Source organism: Rosa rugosa, chromosome 6 (assembly GCF_958449725.1).
Source record: "Rosa rugosa chromosome 6, drRosRugo1.1, whole genome shotgun sequence".
Classification (NCBI taxonomy): Eukaryota; Viridiplantae; Streptophyta; class Magnoliopsida; order Rosales; family Rosaceae; genus Rosa; species Rosa rugosa.
Window position 1 is genome coordinate 45,413,333 of NC_084825.1, and position 20,273 is coordinate 45,433,605.

Consider the following 20,273-nt stretch of genomic DNA (forward strand, 5'->3'; position numbering starts at 1 on the left):
CTACTTCAGATATTAAAATCTACTGCATTTTCTTGAGAATGTTGTAAAGCACATACTCAATGTGCAATGCAAGAGGAAAGATAGAGCTTTAGGGAGATGGTTGGCATCTCGGCTGATAGGCACGGGAATAGTCTTCAGACTTACCTGTTACCAGAAATCTGGTTAAAGATAGAGCTTTAGTGAAACTGTGAAAGCTCTAGTGCTAGAACTCTCCTCTCTGTTTTTGTATCAGAAAACTCTAGAGCTCTTGAAGTTTTGATGTTAATATAGGAAAATGCTATAGGCTTACCAACTTTCCTGCCAAATCATTTCATATGGCAAGTTACTTTTGGCAAATTGTGGAAGTCGACTGCAAGACATCTCAAATTTACATGGGTATAAATGTTGGACAAATATGATTACTTCAATTGGTTGAAACTAGTGAATACATACATGGGTGTTGGAGAAGTGTGTAATGTTACTTTCATTGAAGAACAAGGTAAACAATGAAGTGATTTTGGGGCTAACGTCTTTTCAATTTTCATACCATCAAGTTAACCCGATACATGGCGCAGGTCATCTCTCTGAGTTAGATTTCAACTTCTTTTTCTAATTTTCAGCAAAAATAATGCCCTATTTACCTATTTAACATATATTCACATCTACCTTTAATTATATTCCATCGAGAAATCTCACGACTTATCTAGTTTCATTCTTCCATTACGATTATCCACTCTACAACGTTTCCAATATATAAACTGGAAGGATGCAATTTTTCTAAAAATCCTCAATTCCAAAGGCACCTGAATAGCTGTTGGGATTGGTTTTTGCTTTTGGGTCCTACAGTGTTTTTCTTCACTCTGTCAAAGATAGAAAGTCCTTATATCAAATAAGGATAAAATAGTAAACTAACAAATCTACAAAAATTAAAAAACCAAAATTAACACATAAAATGAAGGAGACGACTCAAGAATATAAAAGATTGGCAAAAGCCTCTGGTCATCAATTGTGTGTTTTAAATCATTGAGTCACTACTTATATTCTACCGATCCACATGGTTCTACAGCTTCACAAGAAATGTTCATAGATTAATGGGCAAATTACTGGTCACTCCCTCAACTTTTGGGGAGTCGACAGTTCAGTCCCTCGTATCATAATTTTAACAAATAACTCCCTATACATTCAAATCTCACACAATTTGGTCCAAAATGACCATTTTACCCTCACTTTTTTTTTTTTTTTTTTTTTTTTTTCTATCCTCTCTCTCACTTCCTCTTTTTTTTTTTTTTTTTTTCCTATCCTCTCTTTCTCTCTCTCTCATTCTGCGAGGCATCCAGCCTTCCCGACCCAAAGCAGCGAGGCATCCAGCCTTCCCGACCCAAAGCAGCAGCTTTGTCGCCACCCCGCCACCAACACCGCCTTCCCACCGGCGTGGAGCCACCCTCACGCCTCCGACGTCGTCCAAGCAACGGCGGACAACTTCAGGCCACCCAACACCCGTCGGCACATGGAATCTCTGCAAAAGGAGCCGGAACCATCGTCTCCGCAAGCCACCGATCCCAACCGGCCTTCGATCTGCACCAGATAGCCATCGAATCCGGCCGGCCAACCATCGACCCCCAACAGACGCCGCTCCGACCCAAGAGAATCCAATTCCTCTTCCAATCCCAGCCCGCTTCCCCGACTCATCCACTCCCTTCGACCCAGAAAGACACCGAACACCCACTGATCCAAAACTTCGAGCTTGAGACACAAACCACCCGTTCGGCCTCACCGGGTTCTGAGTCGAAGAGGAAGTGAGAGAGAGGATAGGAAAAAAAAAAAAAAAAAGAGGAAGTGAGAGAGAGGATAGAAAAAAAAGAAAAGAAAAAAAAGAAGTGAGGGTAAAATGGTCATTTTGGACCAAATTGTGTGAGATTTGAATGTATAGGGAGTTATTTGTTAAAATTATGATACGAGGGACTGAACTGTCGACTCCCCAAAAGTTGAGGGAGTGACCAGTAATTTGCCCTAGATTAATCTAATTATTATAGTTAGAATTACCTATGAATCAAATATATGGTAGTTAATTGGGGTAATTGTTCCAGTTCCTATAAAGTTTAAGGATTAAATTCAGTTGAGTCTCTCAGACTTTAGGCCAAACATCAGTTTGGTCCCTCTTTTTTTTTTTTAATCAAACTCATTCATGATCTCTTAAATTGCATTAATCTCGTCCAAAATTTGAATTTAACTCCAAACATGACGTCATGTGCTGACATGGAGCCGATATTGGGGTCCAACTTTTCAGATTTTGACCCTCTAAGAAGGGTAAAATTGACATTTTCCCTTCCTCCCCTTCTTCTTCGTCTTCGTCTTCATCTTCTTCTCTCTCTCTTCCCTCTTCCATCTCAATCTTATTTTTCCAGATTTTACTCTGATTCTTGTCTACCCAATTCTTCCAATTTCTTGAAACTTTTGTGCACAAAAGAATTCACCTAACTCTTCCCATTCATTCATCCAATCTCATCACCTCACCCTTTTGAAACTCCACCACCGAAAGACTATCACCAGCCATTAATTCCTATATTCCATCACTTCCTCTTCATTTTACCCATACCAATATCAATACCAGATTTATACCAATACCCATATCAGATTCATACCCATATCATATTCCATCACTTCCTCTTCATTTCATCAAGTTTCTTTTTTTCAAATTGACAGCAGCTATTCTGCTCCAACACCACAATAACAGTCACTTGTCATACAAAAATCCCAAAAACCATCGGAATAACAGTGATCATAAAATCCCAAAATTCCAATTTCTTCAAAGTACTTCTTCAAATCTCAACTAAACTCGAATTCTAGTATATAGAGGAGGTAGAGCTTGATGAGAGGATGTTATTTGGTACCTTACCCGTTCCCGATAGTAGCCACAGCCACCGGAAATCGCTGGAAAACCGGCGGAACCATCGAAAGCTTCGAGCTTCGCTTCTCTCTTTCTTCCCCTTCCCATTCCAATTCTGATTCCGATTCCAAGTCTTCCGACTCCTCCATCCGCATACCGAATCGCCTGCCGGGTCAAGTCTTCTGGGCTGCCTCGACGAGTCTAAGTCAGTCACCGGAGAAGAAGATGAGGATGACGCCGATCGATCAAGAGGCAGAGGCGAGGCGAAGAGAGAGAGACTTCGACGGTGGATTTGATCGAGGCCTCTTGTTGCTCCTTGAGGCAAAAGTCTTTGTAATATTTGGAGTAGAGATTCATGGTGGCTGGGAATGAGAGAGAGAGAGAGAGAGAGAGAGAGAGAGAGAGAGAGAGAGAGAGGAGGGGTTTCAGATATGAATGAGAAGAAAGCGACGCAGAAGGGAGAGAGAATAAGAGAAAAAAAAATTAGAAATTAGATTAGATTTGAAATGTCTATTTTGCCCTTTTTGTGGGTTCAAAATCAGAAATGTGGGACCTCCTTGTCGGCTCCAGCTCAGCGCATGATGTCATGTTCAGAGTCTTTGGACGAGGTTGATGCAATTTGAGAGATCAGGGATGAGTTTGATTAAAAAAAAAAAAAAAAAAGTGACCAAACTGATGTTTGGCTTAAAGTTTGAGGGACTAAACTGAATTTAATCCAAAGTTTAATTAGTCTTGCCATTTGTAGACTACATATAGTCTCTTCTAGGGCTAGACTCTTGGACTCAGGAACTGAGGAACCAGCCTGAACCAGACCAAAATTGACGGTTTGACACGGTTCTTGGCAAAAAAAGAAAGAAAAAAAATGCTTCGGTTCAAACTAAACACTAACGTTAAATTATCGGTTAGGTTTTGACTCTCATTTCTAAAATATTAGTTAACTTGAACTAAAATATTCATGTATTTTGTTGTTTCTTTTTGCTAGGTGGAAATTTTGTGTGTAGTATTGTTACAAGCTTATAGCTTATGCTATCACAATAGTATTGCATACACTATATTACTCGATCTCTAACAAAATCAAAAACTCCCAGTTGTTGAAGGAAAATCAGTTTTGTGTGTGCCTAATCAAACTAGGAGTAGTAATAGGAGAGAAGGTTCTAGAATTCCTAATCCTACTCGGATTAGTATTCCTTGTAACATTAGAACATGTACTTTGTAATCCCTATATATAGGGCTCCTATTCTCAATAATATGTTTTACAATTCTCTCTACATTCTCTCTCGAATCTCTTTTTCCTTAAACACGTTATCAGCACGAGCTTTAACCACAAACCAAACCAGAAAAATCTTCAAAACCATCTTCTACCGTCGCTGCCACCTTCTACCGTCAATACCTCCGTCCACCGTGCAGCACGCCCCTGCGTCTCTGCTGCCCCTGCAACCCCCTCGGACAGCCACGCATCTTAGCTGCCCCTGCAGCCCTCGGCTAGTCAAAACAGCCACCGAACCGACCACCAAAACAGGACCTGCAGCAACTATTTTCGGCCCAACCTTTCCTACAACCTTCGGCAGCAACTACAACCCACTGCTGCCATCACCACCGAGCCAACCAACCTGCCACATCTCGGCCCAAGTTTCAGCCATCTTTTCCCAGTTTCGGCCAACAACCCCAAATCAACTTCAAGTTCAAGATTTCAAGCTCCAAAAACAACCAAGTAAGTTTTATAATTAAAGTTACTGCTTTCCGAATTTAATTTCTCCTTCTTTTCTTCGGGGACTTGCAAGTTGCAACCTCCCTTCTTCTACATCCCACCTTTCTGATAACGTGGGTTCGATCCTTGAAAAGCTGAATAGTGGGGATTCACGCAATTAACGAACTAAGAGCGTTCGTAAGACTTCGGACTAAGAGCGTCCGTAAGCATCGATTTAACGAACTAAGAGCGTTCGTAAGCTACGGACTAAGAGCGTTCGTGAGCATCTATTTTGACCATTCAAACATCATTGTTTCGGTCTAATCCAAATTTCTTGGAAATCGATTTCTTGGTAGCATTAAGGCTCGGAAATCTTAATACTAGTTTTCGTGGAAGCATTGACTCCGAAACTAATCCGTTCTTGTTTCTCCTTTTTGGATATCAAACTTGAACGAGCTCGATTTTACTCCACTGGATTCTACGGGCACGGGATATTTATTTGCCTACAATCCAAGAGCCCTGTTCTAAAGGAACCGCTCAAGACTCACAAACTGAGATAGAAAATTCCAGGGTATTTACCCTGATGAAGCGCCACATGAAGATGGCCCTCCAGTTTGAGTACATGAATGAGGACAACGCTAACAACCTTTGGGTTGCGCCTAGTGAACGTTTTAGTAACATTCACAACTTTCCGAACATAGAAGCACGATGGAATAATATCTGCTTCACTAAAACATTGAAAGAGTTATGAAATATTGTTCGGAGGTTCTCTGCATCATATTATTTATGCATGATTGTGGAAAAACACAAAAGAACAAATTGATTGAGAAAACCCTAACATGACCATAGGAGTCATGACGTTGGGGGTATAGGGTTGGACACCATGGCGCCACTTTTGGCCATGATTGCACTATTCCAACGCCATTGGTCCTAGGGACCATATGTATTGTGTCAATACACTCAATCAAGAGAGCATCCTCTTCATGGTATTTTATGGAGTACCTGGTAAATGGTAATCAAGATATTGAGCTATAAAAGACTTTAAATCTGGCGATGAAGATAGAATGCCGCAGATTTTTATTTAGAATAGTCTTTTAATTTCCAAGAATTATGTAATGGCAAAATGCCTTAGTCAAATAAATGACATTTTGTATTAATTCTATCTTATGTGGCGCATCGAATTAAGTATGATGTCTAGGAAAGTAATTGAGATTAGTGGTATTTAAGAGAGCCTCGCTCCACCGACATCTCTCTCTACTTCCCTGGTCATATTTGATTGGAGTTACCAAACGGATAGAGTGACTACGATTTGTCTACGATTTGATTTTTATATTGGATTAGATTATGGTCACGAAACTTTGATGTAATCATTGGCTATTATTAATAAAGTCTCGATTTATTTAATTTCGAACTTTATTATTTTTCAGTATGTTTCCCGGATAGCTAGAATGCCTCGTGGATAGTGCAACTACACATACTATCCTTCGAAATAGGCAACTATTTCTATGGATGACACCATCTCGATCTTCCGTGACTATGATGGCTGGATCATCTCAATTGATTCATGGTAGAGGACCAGCCCAATTTATGTTGCCAAATGACACAATTTTAAATGTCACCGAAGCTCTTTATGCTCCTAGGGCAGGAAGAACCCTATTGAGTTTTAAAGATATAAGAGCCAATGGTTTTCATGTGGAAACACATTGGGAGAATGAACAAGAGTTCCTTTGCATCACCTCTAATGACTACGGAAATAAACGAGTATTAGAGAAACTTATGTGTCGCTATAGTGGGTTGTATGCAACCACTATTCGAGTCATTGAATCCAATCATGTTATGAGAGATGATTTATGGGATTCCGACACATATAGGCTTTGGCACGACCGTTTGGGACATCCAGGTCGTGATATGATGATCCGTATATTAAAGGCTTCGCACGGACATCCATTTTTCAGAACGAAAAGAAGTAAAACCCGAAATTTGGATCAAGGAGGAGCACCTGCGCCTCACGGTGCCTTTCCCCTTCAAGTCTAGCCATCACAAGCCAGCACCGCCATCCCCCTGCGGCCCAAGGGTGGCTTTGACGCCACCTCTGCTCCCATGACTCCAATTTCTACTTCTAAAGTCAACTGTGACTTCGTGGCTCAACCAAAATCCTCATTGGTTGTCTCTAAAGCCCATTATTCGTTCTGCAAAGCCTGCTCTTTAGCAAAATTAGGATCGAGACCATCCTATGCAAAGGACACTAAAGAAAATATACCATTCTTACAAAGAATCCAAGGTGATATTTGTGGACCTATTCAACTATCATGCGGACCATTTAGATATTTTATGGTGTTGGTTGATGCATCGACACGCTGGTCACATGTCATGCTATTGTCCACTAGGAACACTGCATTTGCTAAACTCCTAGCACAAATTATTAAGTTAAGGGCTCACCACCCTATTCATCTTATTAAGTCTATAAGATTAGACAATGCTGGGGAGTTTACATCAAAGACTTTTGATGATTATTGCATGTCCATTGGGATTGAAGTTGAACATCCAGTTCCTCATGTTCACACCCAAAATGGTCTCGCAGAAGCCGCAATTAAACGACTACAAATGGTCGCTAGGGCATTGGTAATGCGCACCAATCTCCCTATTTCTGCTTGGGGCTATGCAATATTGCATGCAGCTGTGCTTATTCGTCTGAGGCCTACTGCCACTCAACCCTTTTCTGCGTCCCAGATGGTGACTGGGTATGAGCCTAATGTCTCACACTTACGCATATTTGGGTGTGCAGTTTATGTGCCTATTGCGCCGCCACAGCGCACCAAAATAGGTCATCAACGACGATTAGGCGTTTACGTTGGATATGATTCTCCAACGATTGTCCGCTACTTAGAACCCTTGACATATTGCAATTGATGATGCGTTTGCATATCATATTGCAAAAGGAATCATAGAATATGATGATATCGAATCTCGCTCTGTCGAAGAATTTCAACGAAGAGCAAATTGGCCTAAATGGAGAGATGCGATCCAGGCAGAATTAGATTCACTAGCAAAGAGACAGGTATTTGGGCCTATAACGCAGACACCCCCAGATGTAAAACCTGTTGGTCATAAATGGGTCTTTGTTAGAAAGCATAATGACAAAAATGAGGTGGTAAGATATAAAGCCCGCCTTGTGGCGCAAGGTTTCTCACAACGCCCTGGAATCAACTACGAGGAGACATATTCTCCCGTAATGGACGTTATAACGTTCCGCTACCTTGTCAGTTTGGTAGTTTCCGAAAAACTTGACATGCAGCTTATGGATGTGGTTACAGCATATCTCTATGGGGATCTAGATTCAGAGATATATATGAAGGTCCCAGATGGACTTCAATTACCCAAGTCAAGTGGCTCTAAACCACGGAGAGCGTTTTCAATAAGATTAAAACGCTCACTATATGGATTTTAACAATCCGGACGGATGTGGTATAACCGTCTAAGTGACTATATCTACTTGATTGGGAAGGGATATATTAATAATGAAATATGCCCATGCGTGTTCATTAAAAGAACAAGTTCCGGATTTGCAATCGTAGCATTTTATGTCGATGACATGAACCTAATTGGAACTCTAGATGAGTTAAAGGAAACTGCTAAATATTTGAAATCCGAATTTGAGATGAAAGATCTTGGGAAAACACGGTTTTGTCTCGGTTTAGAACTCGAGCACCATAGTGATGGGATTTTGATCCATCAGTCTGCATATATATACTCAGAAAATCCTAAGGCGCTTTAATGAAGATAAAGCAAAGCCTGTGAGTACTCTCATGATCGGTCGTAGTCTTGGGCCCGGAAAAGATCCGTTTCGTCCAAAGGATGAGGACGAAGAACCATTAGAGGCCGAAGTGCCCTATTTAAGTGCAATAGGCGCATTATTGTACTTAGCTCAATGCATAAGACCGGATATCTCATTTGCAGTGAACTTGTTAGCTCGACATAGCTCCGCGCCAACACGCCGCCATTGGATTGGTGTAAAGACAATCTTTCGATACCTAAGAGGTACGATTGATATGGGCCTATTTTATCCCTACAGAGAGAAGAGGAATGACGGAAGAATGGGATCGGACCCCATTAGGCATGGAGCCACCGTCCACCATGACAATTTGGCCGGCCATATTGCCAGCAACGCCGCCACCACCACCAAGGGTGGCCGACCTCACCCTATCCCCCTACATCAAAACGACAATGATGTTTTGATGGGTTTTGCTGATGCAGGGTATCTCTCTGACCCTCACAAAGGTCGCTCCCAAACGGGTTATGTCTTTACCATGGGAAGCACTGCGATATCTTGGAGGTCTACAAAGCAGACCATTGTTGCTACTTCCTCAAATCATGCAGAGATTATTGCTCTACATGAAGCCGTGCGTGAATGTATATGGCTAAGGTCTGTAATTAGACATATTCAAGGAAGTTGTGGTTTGAAGTCTACCACGGATGAACCTACTTGCATTTATGAGGATAATGCAGCTTGTATTGAGCAAATGAAGTTAGGTTTCATCAAGGGCGACAACACCAAGCGCATATCGCCTAAGTTCTTTTATAATCAGCAACAACAATCACTTCTAAAGATTGAAGTGAATCAAATCCGATCAGAGGATAATGTAGCGGACTTATTTACTAAGTCGTTACCTAAATCCACCTTCGAGAAACATGTGAAGAGCATCGGATTGAGAAAGTTATCCGAACTCCCATAATTGTAGCAATCAGGGGGAGATATCGACATCAGGGGGAGTTATGATGTCTACATGTTCGATCTCGAAGAGTAGAGGACGTGTTGCACTCTTTTTCTCCTCCTCGAGCGTGTTTTTGTCCCACAGGGTTTTTCACTCGAGCAAGGTTTTTAACGAGGCAACGGATGAAGCGTCACCACCAAGTTTGAGCGGCACAAGGGGGAGTGTTGAAGGAAAATCAGTTTTGTGTGTGCCTAATCAAACTAGGAGTAGTAATAGGAGAGAAGGTTCTAGAATTCCTAATCTTACTCGGATTAGTATTCCTTGTAACATTAGAACATGTACTTTGTAATCCCTATATATAGGGCTCCTATTCTCAATAATATGTTTTACAATTCTCTCTACATTCTCTCTCGAATCTCTTTTTCCTTAAACACCAGCCATTCTCTCCAAAGTTGCAGATAATTTTTTTTTTTTTTGTTTTGAACATTGAACTTGACCCAAGAACTGAGTAACCGAACTAAATTGGGTTCCATTATTCAATATCAATTCCGGCTAATGACCGGATGAAACCGATCTGAGCCCAGCTCTGGTCTTTTTAATCTTAAGCCTAGGTGTTTGAATGAAAATTTTCGTTCCCCAAAATCTCTATTATTTGTTTCTTCATGTCTTCTCTTTATCTAATCTTCCTCTCTCTAACCTAATCCCTTAAATCTTTATTATTATCTCTTCATACATCCTCGTTTCTGTAGCTAATTTCTCTTATTTCTAACCTAATCTCGTTCTCTTCTCTTCTCTTCTTTAAACCTTAATCGACTTATTTTTCTCTATCTTCTCTCAGTTGGTGCTACTTGTATCTTTCTCTCTTTGTTTTTTGTTAAGGTAGTTTCAAGGCCAAGAGTTCTACAAGAAAATAATTGGGTATTGACGAAATTATAGGTGACACACCCTAATGTACGTCTCCTATAAGTAATTAGTTGACTACCAAGAATGACATTGCTTCGTTAGTAAGGGAAAGTTAATCGCCATGAGCATCTCTTTTTCTGTTCATTCTCTTTAATTTTGAGAAACTTTGCATCCTTTTACTCTGTCCAGAGAAAGAAAGAAAAAATCAAAAATAAAAAAGCTGTGTACAAACTCAGCGACGCTTAATAATTCTGCCAACACCCCTAGAAACTGGTCTGGGTTTGTATTTGTTACCGGTGATTCGAGATAACTTGTGTTTGTTTTCTTTTCGGGTTTGGTTTAAAGCATTGATGGACCTTTAACCAGAAATAAGTTGTTTAAGACTTCCCCGCATAACTATTTATGTCATAGGAAAGCATAAATGGTTGCATTAATTCTTTGACTTGCCCAACTCACTAGCATCTGGATCGTAAGTGTGTTTATTTTAGTTTTGAGTTTTTTAGGTGAGAATGGCTGGAATAGAAGGTCATGCAATCGGAATTGATCTCGGCACAAAGTACTCATGTGTGGGAGTTTGGAAGCATGATAACAATAATGTGGATATCATAGCGAACGATCTGGGCAACAGGACCACGCCGTCATGTGTTGCGTTCAGTACTGATACTGAGCTTCTTGTAGGAGAAGCAGCGTTTAATCAGGTCCTGAGAAACCCCGAAAACTCCACCTTTGGTAAGGCTTCTTCTTCCCCATATTCATATCATATATATTTAATCAATATACATTTCTGCGAACATTCTTTACTGTTTTGCTTTTAAAGGAGTTTCAAAACTTCTTAGTTTTGAACTTTGGATATGTACCCTTGTAAAGAATGACTATTAATTAAGGGTTGAAAAGAGTATCCTCATATTATAGAATACCATCTGAATTATAACAAATGCTGCATCTTTCAAAAGAAAATTTATTTGAATCAATTTGCAGATCCAAAGCGGTTAATTGGCAGGAAATTCAGTGATATGTCTGTTCAAAGTGAAAAGAAACTCTGGCCATTCAAGGTGGTTGAAGGTCCTGATGATAAGCCTATGATTTTGGTTACGAACGAAGGCAAAGAGAAACAGTGTGCCGCTGAAGAGGTCTCGTCCATAGTTCTTGCAAAAATGCGGGAGATTGCTGAAGCCTACTGAAGCCTATCTTGGATCAACTGTGAAGAATGCAGTGATTACGGTCCCTGCTTACTTTAATAATTCACAGCGTGAGGCTACAAAAAAAGATGGTATTTCTGCAGGCCTAAATGTGATGCGTATCATCAATGAACCAACTGCAGCAGCCATTGCTTATGGCCTGGACAAGAAGGCTGGTTAGTATAGCAAGAGAAATGTACTCATATTTGATTTGGGTGGGGGTACTTTGGATGTGTCACTACTTACAATAGGTGATGGTTTCTTTGAAGTGAAAGCCACTGCTGGAGATACTCATCTTGGAGGTGAGGACTTCGATACCAAAATGGTGAATTACTGTGTTGAGGAATTTAAGAGGAAGCAGAATTTGAATGTCAGTGGAAACATCCGAAGATCTTAGGAGGTTAAGAAATGCATGTGAAAAGGCAAAGAGGAGACTTTCATTGAAATTGATTGTTTGGATCATGGTATTGATTTCTATGTGACTTTTACTCGTGCCAAATTTGAACAGCTCAATGTTGATTTCTTCAATAAGTGTATGAAGCCAGTGAAGAAGCGTTTGGAGGATGCCAAAATGGACGTAGGTTGGGTGCATGATGTCGTTCTTGCTGGTGGCTCTTCTAGAATTCCCAAAGTGCAACAACTGCTACAGACACTACAAAAAAAAATTGCAAAAGACCATTAGCGACGGCAATGCTTCCGACGCCGTTGGTGGCGTCGCCAATGGTATTTGCCACGGCAATTCGCCGTCGCAAGAATTTTGCGACTGAAAAATGCCGTCGCAAATACCAATGGCGACGCCACCAACCGCTACTGAAGTTTTTTGCCGTCGCAAAAATATTATTTATGAATAAAAAAAAAAGGACTAAATTCTGCTTACTACCCTGTACTTTTAAGGGTTCATCAGTTCAGTCCATGCACTTCTAATTTAATCAGAAAAGTCCTTGCACTCTCCAATTTCATCAAATCGATCCAATCCGTCACCACTCCATCAATTTTGGGGGAAAATTTCCAAACTACCCATCTACATTCACAACACTAACGCGTCGGCGGGCTGCCTAGCGATGGGCATTTTAACAGCGAAAATTGATGGAATAGTGATGGATTGGATCGATTTGATGAAATTGGAGAGTGCAAGGACTTTTCTGATTAATTTGGAAGTGCAGGGGCTGAACTGATGAACCCTTGAAAGTACAAGGTAGTAAGCAGAATTTAATCCAAAAAAAATCTAGCATGCATGCCAATTTTTTTTTTTTTTGGATAAAAGCTATACAAAAAGAAATGCAACTTATACAAAAGGGAATGATACATTCATGAATGTTACAAAAGGAATGAAGCTTCTACCAAAGTTTACAAGACAATTAAGCTTTGTTTTCTTCTTCTACTTCAAGATAAACATTGCACAGATCTTCTTCGTTCTACTTCACGTACCAATTACTCTATTGTTGTTGCAATCTCTTTCAATAACTTCAATAGCCACTGCACAAAAAGATGCTAATTAATCTATTTCAATAGCTTAATGTTCAAAACAAAGTCTTTATAAATATACTAATCTATTACTCCTAGCACATGCTTTCTTTCATCTATACAGAAGTGTGATGACTAGATACTAGTTTTAAACATAGAGCTGATGGAGTGGAAAGTAGTTAACATAAAACCATCCTTATCCTGTAAGCCACTAAGCCTCATTGCAAAGTTTTATTGAACAGATATACAGCAAACTACATTAAATGATTATACATCTGAATGTCTACACAGGACACCTCTATGGAGAAAACAATGCAGATCTAGTCATTAAGGAAGACACTGACAAGTATAAAATGGAGAAAATAATCCAACCTGGAAGTAGGGAAGGATTCTATGCTCCTTATAGTATGAGAAAACTAGTATGTAAGAAATCATCACTCAAAATCAGATATAGTATATAACATATGAGAAAGTACACTTTCTAGCATATCCTTAAGGGCATTTAAAGCTCAACAACTATGTATAGCAGCACAAACGGTGATCACATTCAAAATCCTTGTGAACTTAGATAAGAACCTCAAGAACCATTCAATGTATATATATTGATGGTTTTGAAAGTAATTACTCCAACTGTTCCATTTAGATGTAGGCCAATGGGAAATATTGGATTAAAAATATGTCAAGTATAATACATATTGCAGATAAGAAACATTAATCAAGAAAGCTTCAAGGCCTTTAAGAATGGAAACAATGCTTATAATTGGGATGATTACTAAGAACGTACAGCAGCCCTTTAGCCATCAACTTTCCAAGAATAGGACATCCTCATAAGAGTATAGTATAGCTATCACAACTCTCGATCAGATAAATGCATCAATATTAAAACATAAAGTATTTCATGACAATTTGAATGAACAAACATGGCTATTCAAAAAGTAAAAGTGTAAAGATCAATTGATATGTAGAAATGATCATGATAAAGGAAGTATTCACCTCTCTTTGATGAGCAACTCCAAATTGGACAGACCAAAGATACCAAATTCTACACACAAAAAAAAAATTACAATAATAAGTATTGTGTCATAACCAAGTGGTATATCATACAACCTAGCTCTATTATATCATAATCAAGTGTTGTAAGGATACATGACATCAATAATACATTCCAGCAAAGTTGCAAACCACATATTATTATGGTAAAATTTCCATCAAGTATTCAAATCTAAGGTACTTGCCTCTGATAATCAAACAACTACCTAGCAAACCGAACAAATTTCTCATAAATAAAGCACACTTTTATAGCCATGCATTAGAATTAAAACCCATATAGAGAAACACAAAAAGCTCTATGTTCTTTCACATAGATGCAACAAAAAGAAGAAAAAGAAAGACTCACCATCTTAAAGTGAATCTGGCGCTCAGATCACTTCAAAGTTGTGCAAAGTGAATTTGCTGACCACACATATTGAAGGATTGATCTTGCAGGCAAAGATAGGAGCAAGCAGAGAGATTCTTAAGACTGAGATGGCTCCATTGAAATACTTTCTTAGACACAATAAGAAAGTAGTTTTGCAAAATACCAACTGAATTAAAACAAGAGAAAGAAACACACTCTAGGAGAATAGATAGATAATGTGAGTAAGGATATGCACCTTGACATTTTCCTTTCCAAATAGCATTCTGGACCTAAATTTTTTTGCAGCATTCTGGTTTCTTAATCCCATTCTCTGCCTCATTGGTATTCAAAAAGAAAATAACTTACTAATTTACAAACTAAAACTACAAAGAAGTAAATAACTCATGTTTGTGTACATTTTGACTAATCTTACTTTGTAGAACCAAGCAAATGGACTGGAGATTCATCCACCTCAACTGGTCTTTCTGTCATTCTTCTAGCAATAGATATAGCTTATCATCCTTCTAGCAAACAACAAAGAATGGTTTTAACTTATAAAAATGCATTTCAAAAATACTATCAACCATTGACAAAACACTAACCTTGATAAGACGACATTAGCTAATATTTTCCCTTTCATGCCCTAAGACTTCTAATCAAAAGAACAACAGAACCCACAAAAAAGAAAAAATGAAAAAAAGAAAATTAAGAATCGATTATTTGATTTCTGATAAAAGTAGATGAAAACAGAAAGATCAAAGCTCAACTCTCACACTCAAAATTCAAACTAAGAGAGCCAAATTTCTCTACTCTACTCCAAATGTTACATTAGAACAAGCATAAGCTTCTATTGAAAATTAAATGCAGAAATCCATATAAAGCAAATTGCATACATTAACGTGCATAACTTAACCTCCAAATGTAGCTATAGAAGAAGTACATATAAACAAATTTCCAATGCTACAAGACTACAGCAGAAACCCTGGAATGAAATTCAAGTAAACCAACCAAATTGAAGCACATCAATGCATTTCATAGCATATAATAATCAAGCAACAAAGACAAAAAAAGACTCAACCCTCACCTCCGTCTTCTTCCTCTGCATCTTCTTCATCAGTCCCGCCTTCAAAATTAACACCTATACCGTCCATTCAAATAGTCCACCATCAAATCCAAAAAATTCAGCGTCTTGGGCTAGTATCCCGTAAAGAGTTTATCCTATTAGTAAAATACCACCAAATTTAGCTTCAGTGAAATACAAAACAGAGAGGCAACCTACTAATTTTTTGCACTCAAACAAAGACCACTAATACAGAGCAAGCATCCACATACAAATCACGGTTGTAACAAGGCAATTAAAACCCTAATTACTCCATTTGAGGTAATCGAATTAAAAAGAAGAAAACCTAAATCCCTAATTTGGAAAGAAAGTGGAATCCTGTACAAAAACATATATGAGAAAAAGCGTAACAAGGAATTGGCGAACTGAAGAATAAAGAAAAGAGAAGAGGGATAGGGAATCATACGGGAAGAGGCGTAGGCTGTGGCAAAGTTGAACCAGAGTCGCCATATTGCAGTCACCACGAAGGCGAAGGAGGTGAGATTGAACCTGCATGGGAAATTTCAAGTCTTCACTCTCTTGGATGTCACCCCTCTCTTACTTGGAACGGAGAGGTACTGATACTACAGTCTACAGACCCTCACAACTTCAAGAATTACATGAGTGTGGTGATTCTGAGAAACTCTCACATTCTCATCAAGAAGAAAAAGACATTTAAAAGTGTTTATGACAACCAAAAATCAGTTGCCTTCCCTGTTTATGAGGGTGAGAGTAGAATACCCAAACAAAACAACTTTTTATGTAAATTTTCATTTGATGGCATTCCTCCAGTTCCTAAAGGTAAAGTTAAATTTGATTTTTGCTTTGATATTGATTCAAATGGTATCTTGAGTGTCTCTGCTGTGGACAGGTCCACAAGCCAAAAAGGGGATTACAATCAACAGTGAGAGAAGAACTTTTGAAGGTATTGAGGACGGGAGGAAGGAATTGTTAATTTTATGGCATCCTAAGATTGAATCAGCAGGTGTTTTCGAGAACATAATTTTCTTTTGGAGCTGATGGATGCTCCTTTGTTGGCTTGATCATGTCTGTTTCCTTAATCATTTTCAGAAGATGAGTGGGTTTCTAAGGTTTGGCTTTCTTTCATTCCACCACGGTTATTGTTAATGCTTTGATCCGTTGGGGATCTAATTAACGATAAGTAAAGAGAGAGAGAGAGAAACACAAGAAGTATAGTGGTTCGCCTCCGCATGAGCGGGAGACTACGTCCACTTGAATGTGTACTAGTGTGTCGAGCCTTACGGCCCAACGAGTTTACAAGGGATGTAATGGGGTGTTGAGTTGTGGGAGGGGGGCATTCCTTTTATAGATGAAGGAATGCCCTTCTTCTACTTGTTCTTCGATGTGGGACAAGTATCCACATAGTTCTAGTATAGAAAGCTTAGAAGCATGTAGAAAGCCATGTTGTGGAGGCATGTTGGCAAGGGCGGGAAGGTGGCTTCCCGGTGGCGGATTTGCGACTTCCGGATACCGCCGCGTAGCCTGAACATAGGGCTACATGATGTATGTCTCGGTTGGGCCTTGCCATGTCTTGTGGATGTCCCAAAGTGGGTGTTACTTATGCTTGGTGACGTAGTAAATACTCCATATTATTGGAGGTATGTACAAGTCCCCGAAGTCCCCAAGTAAGAGGAGCTTCTTGGTTGGGGAGTTCAAATCATGAAGTCATCAAGCATAAGTAACCGGGCGGTACGGAGCCCCTACAAGTCCCCGAACTCCGTAAGCAAGAAGGGACTCGTGAACCTGCACAAAAAAAAACAAAAAGCAGGCAAACGTAGAATGCTCGTTGCATTGGGCAACAAATGTGAGTTGCATTGATATGCGTTGGCATATATAAACGGATGAGGTGCGTGATACATGTTGATGTATACACGCGAATGGCGTCGAGGACGATCGATTTACGACGTACAAAACTCGAGAGCGCGTATGGCCGTGTGAGCATATGGATTGCATATGATAAATGTAAGTTGTATGAGTACGGCGAAGGTAAGCGATGAGTACGTGAACGCTTGTCGCTCGTATTAATGGAACGCGAAAAGAATTCAATTTGTCGGGAGCGACAAATGGTAGAAGAATTCCATGTTCCATTAACGTGTGGTGTGTCGAGTAGACATGAATGTGAAGATTGGGAATGTCGGGAAGGCGTGAGCGGGAAGCTCGAGGATTGCCGGGAAGGCATGAGCGGGAAGCTCAATGGGGATGAGCGGAAGCTCAAGGGGGATGAGCGGAAGCTCAATGGGTTGCCGGGAAGGCATGAGCGGGAAGCTCGTGAGCGGAAGCTCAAGGGGTGCCGGGAAGGCATGAGCGGGAAGCTCGTGAGCGGAAGCTCAAGAGGTGCCGGGAAGGCATGAGCGGGAAGCTCGTGAGCGGAAGCTCAAGGGGGTGCCGGGAAGGCATGAGCGGGAAGCTCGTGAGCGGAAGCTCAAGGGGTGCCGGGAAGGCATGAGCGGGAAGCTCGTGAGCGGAAGCTCAAGGGGGTGCCGGGAAGGCATGAGCGGGAAGCTTGTGAGCGGAAGCTCAATGGGGCGGGCCCCGCTAGAGAGTCCCCGACTCCCCAGCCATGTTTGTTGAGGGGGAGCTGCACGGAGCAGAGGGTGTTGGGAAGCGATCCCAATCTTTGGTACCCAAGCGTAGGGGTTAACTGCCGGATCAATGGCTGCCGTAGGCTGTGTTAACTAGTCCCTTGCTGCCGGATCAATGGCTATTATGAGGCGTTGCCTGACCGCTTGGAGGTTTTGGTCGTAGACCGTGGATGTGTACAGTATGTATTTGCATAAAAAATGACAAAACACACAGAGCAAGCATGTATAGACATGGCATGTGCAGTAGCTCAAATTGCAAGAGCGTAAGAGATAAGATGTAGTTACTTATCTCGTGCCAATTTGGAGTTTGGCCGAGCGTGACGCTCCATTGCATTGTGGCGGAGAAAGTACTCCGATAATGTCCGTCAACTCGTAGTTGCGGTTGAATGCTCCATAGAAATAGTTGAATTTGCTTGCAACAAAATAGATGATTAATATGTAGATTTGTAAAATCAACAAGAAGGATTTGCATATGGAGTTTGATAAAATTGTAAGCAAAGGATTTACATATTTGATAAAATTGTAACCAAAGATCGTTGCCATTGTGGAGTCAAAATATGCACTGCTAGTTGGAAGTACATGCAGAATTGAGGCTATAGATATATCAATTCGTTGATGCTTGATAAGTTAGAGAAGCTAGCCAAGGTATATGTAGGGAGCCTCCCAAAACATGCATATGTGTACATGATCAAGTAAAGGCAAAGCATGCGTCCAATAGGCTTGCATCAAATGTGATATACCCTAAGAGCTAGCATGCAAATCCAACATCTAGCGTAGATAGTATAATATTGTTTTTGATAAGTATACAAATAGCACTTGAGTAAATGAGAAGGCATGTGATACCGCCAGTATTCCTAACCATGTGTTGTACTGGGCTAGTCCATTTGTGTGAGGCACGTCTGTGCTGTGTCAGGTGTTATTAAGCGTGTCATGCTGTGAAATAGGCGCGTGGCTTTCACATGTTCACCCAATAAGCATATAATATTATGCATCTCAATAAGTGGTTGGGATATATAGAAAGAAAGCTTAACTTCGTTTGAGGCTTTGACCGCCAGACAGAGTTGAAGTCTGAAGCCATGATTGGAGGCTGGTGTTCGGCGGTTATAGGCCAGCATTACTAGCGGTGTCCCTGTGGCAGCGCGGTCTGGAAGTGACCGGTGACGTGGGCTGAAGATGGGAGAGGATGTTGGATGTCCTGAGATCAGCGGTATTTGGCCAACGGAGATGGATCAGCGGTGATCCGGCCAGCAGAGTAACCAACTCAACGGTGCTTGTTCAGCGGAGCTGGCACCAGGCGGTAGGGATTAGCAGTGATAGCTCGGCGGTAGCGAGGCTGGCGGAGCGGAGCATTTAGCCAGCGGTGGCCTTCGCCGGCGGTTAAGCGGAGCTGCTGCGACGCGTTGGAGAATGGTTGATGACTATGTTCAGCGGGCATTCCTTCATCTATGGTTGAGAATGGTCCTAAACCTTAGCGTTTGCCGCCGAGGGCACCGAGCGGAAGAAGGCTTGGGCGGCTGTGCTTTGGAGCTCAGCGGGGAGCTTGGAGTTCAGCGGAGGAGAGCCTGCTAGCGGTGGAGAGTGGTGATGCTCGGGGGAGGATGGCCAGCGGTGGCAGCTTTGGTCGGCGGTGGCTCTTAGCGGAGCGGAGCTCTTGACCAGCAGGAGCGGGGCGTTGTTCAGCGGTTCTTGGAGCTCAGCGGAGCTGGAGCTCGGCGGAGGTGTTGCCGCTGGTGGTGGTCAGCGGAGCAGTGGCTAGAGGAAAACTCGGGCGGTTCTCTTGACCAGCGGAGGTGCCTGGCGGAGAGATGACAACTGGGGCATGAGCCTGCGAGTCACAGGAGCGGAAGACGACCGCTGGGCTCGCTGGGGATGCCGAGCGATGCAGCAATGGGCGGAGTCTGTCCGTTGAAAAAGTACAGCGGGGATCAAGTCCGGCGGAGCCGGAAGTTGGGCGGAGGCCACGGGTTCCATTTCGAAGGTGCGGCAATTGGTAGTGACTGGCGGGAAATGTGAAAATAGGAGGGGTGCCCAGATAAGATATCTGGGTGTCCAGAGAAAATTTGGCCGCCCAATTTTTTTTTTTTTTTTTTTTTTGGTGGTGCCAGCGTTGACTTTCATGGGTTGGGCGTTGACCAACCTTGACTGGTGCTGACCGCAAGTGTGACCAAGCCTGATGGGCGTTGATCAATCCCGTCGGGCGTTGACCAACCTCGCCGGGCGTTGACCAAGCTTTGACCGCCCCAATGTTGGTGTTTTGAGCAGTTTCTGCAAGGTTTGACCACTCCATGGGCGTTGACTAACTCCGCTGGGCGTTGACCACGTGTTGACCAGCCCATAAGGTGCAAATTTCTGCACACTCTGCTCT

At 41.4% G+C, this 20,273-nt stretch overlaps 1 long non-coding RNA gene and 1 pseudogene across 1 annotated transcript; one reads left to right on the forward strand and one right to left on the reverse strand.

Annotated features, from left to right (window-relative positions):
• Positions 1 to 10,662: 10,662 nt before the first annotated feature.
• Positions 10,663 to 12,028, forward strand: LOC133716864 (heat shock cognate 70 kDa protein-like; annotated as a pseudogene).
• Positions 12,029 to 13,696: 1,668 nt separating this feature from the next.
• Positions 13,697 to 14,878, reverse strand: LOC133713703 (uncharacterized). Its single transcript, XR_009848206.1, has 4 exons — positions 14,809 to 14,878; positions 14,463 to 14,730; positions 14,207 to 14,355; positions 13,697 to 13,852 (listed from the first exon to the last, which is right to left on the reverse strand). It is a non-coding gene; the product is annotated as an uncharacterized LOC133713703 (long non-coding RNA).
• Positions 14,879 to 20,273: the final 5,395 nt, after the last annotated feature.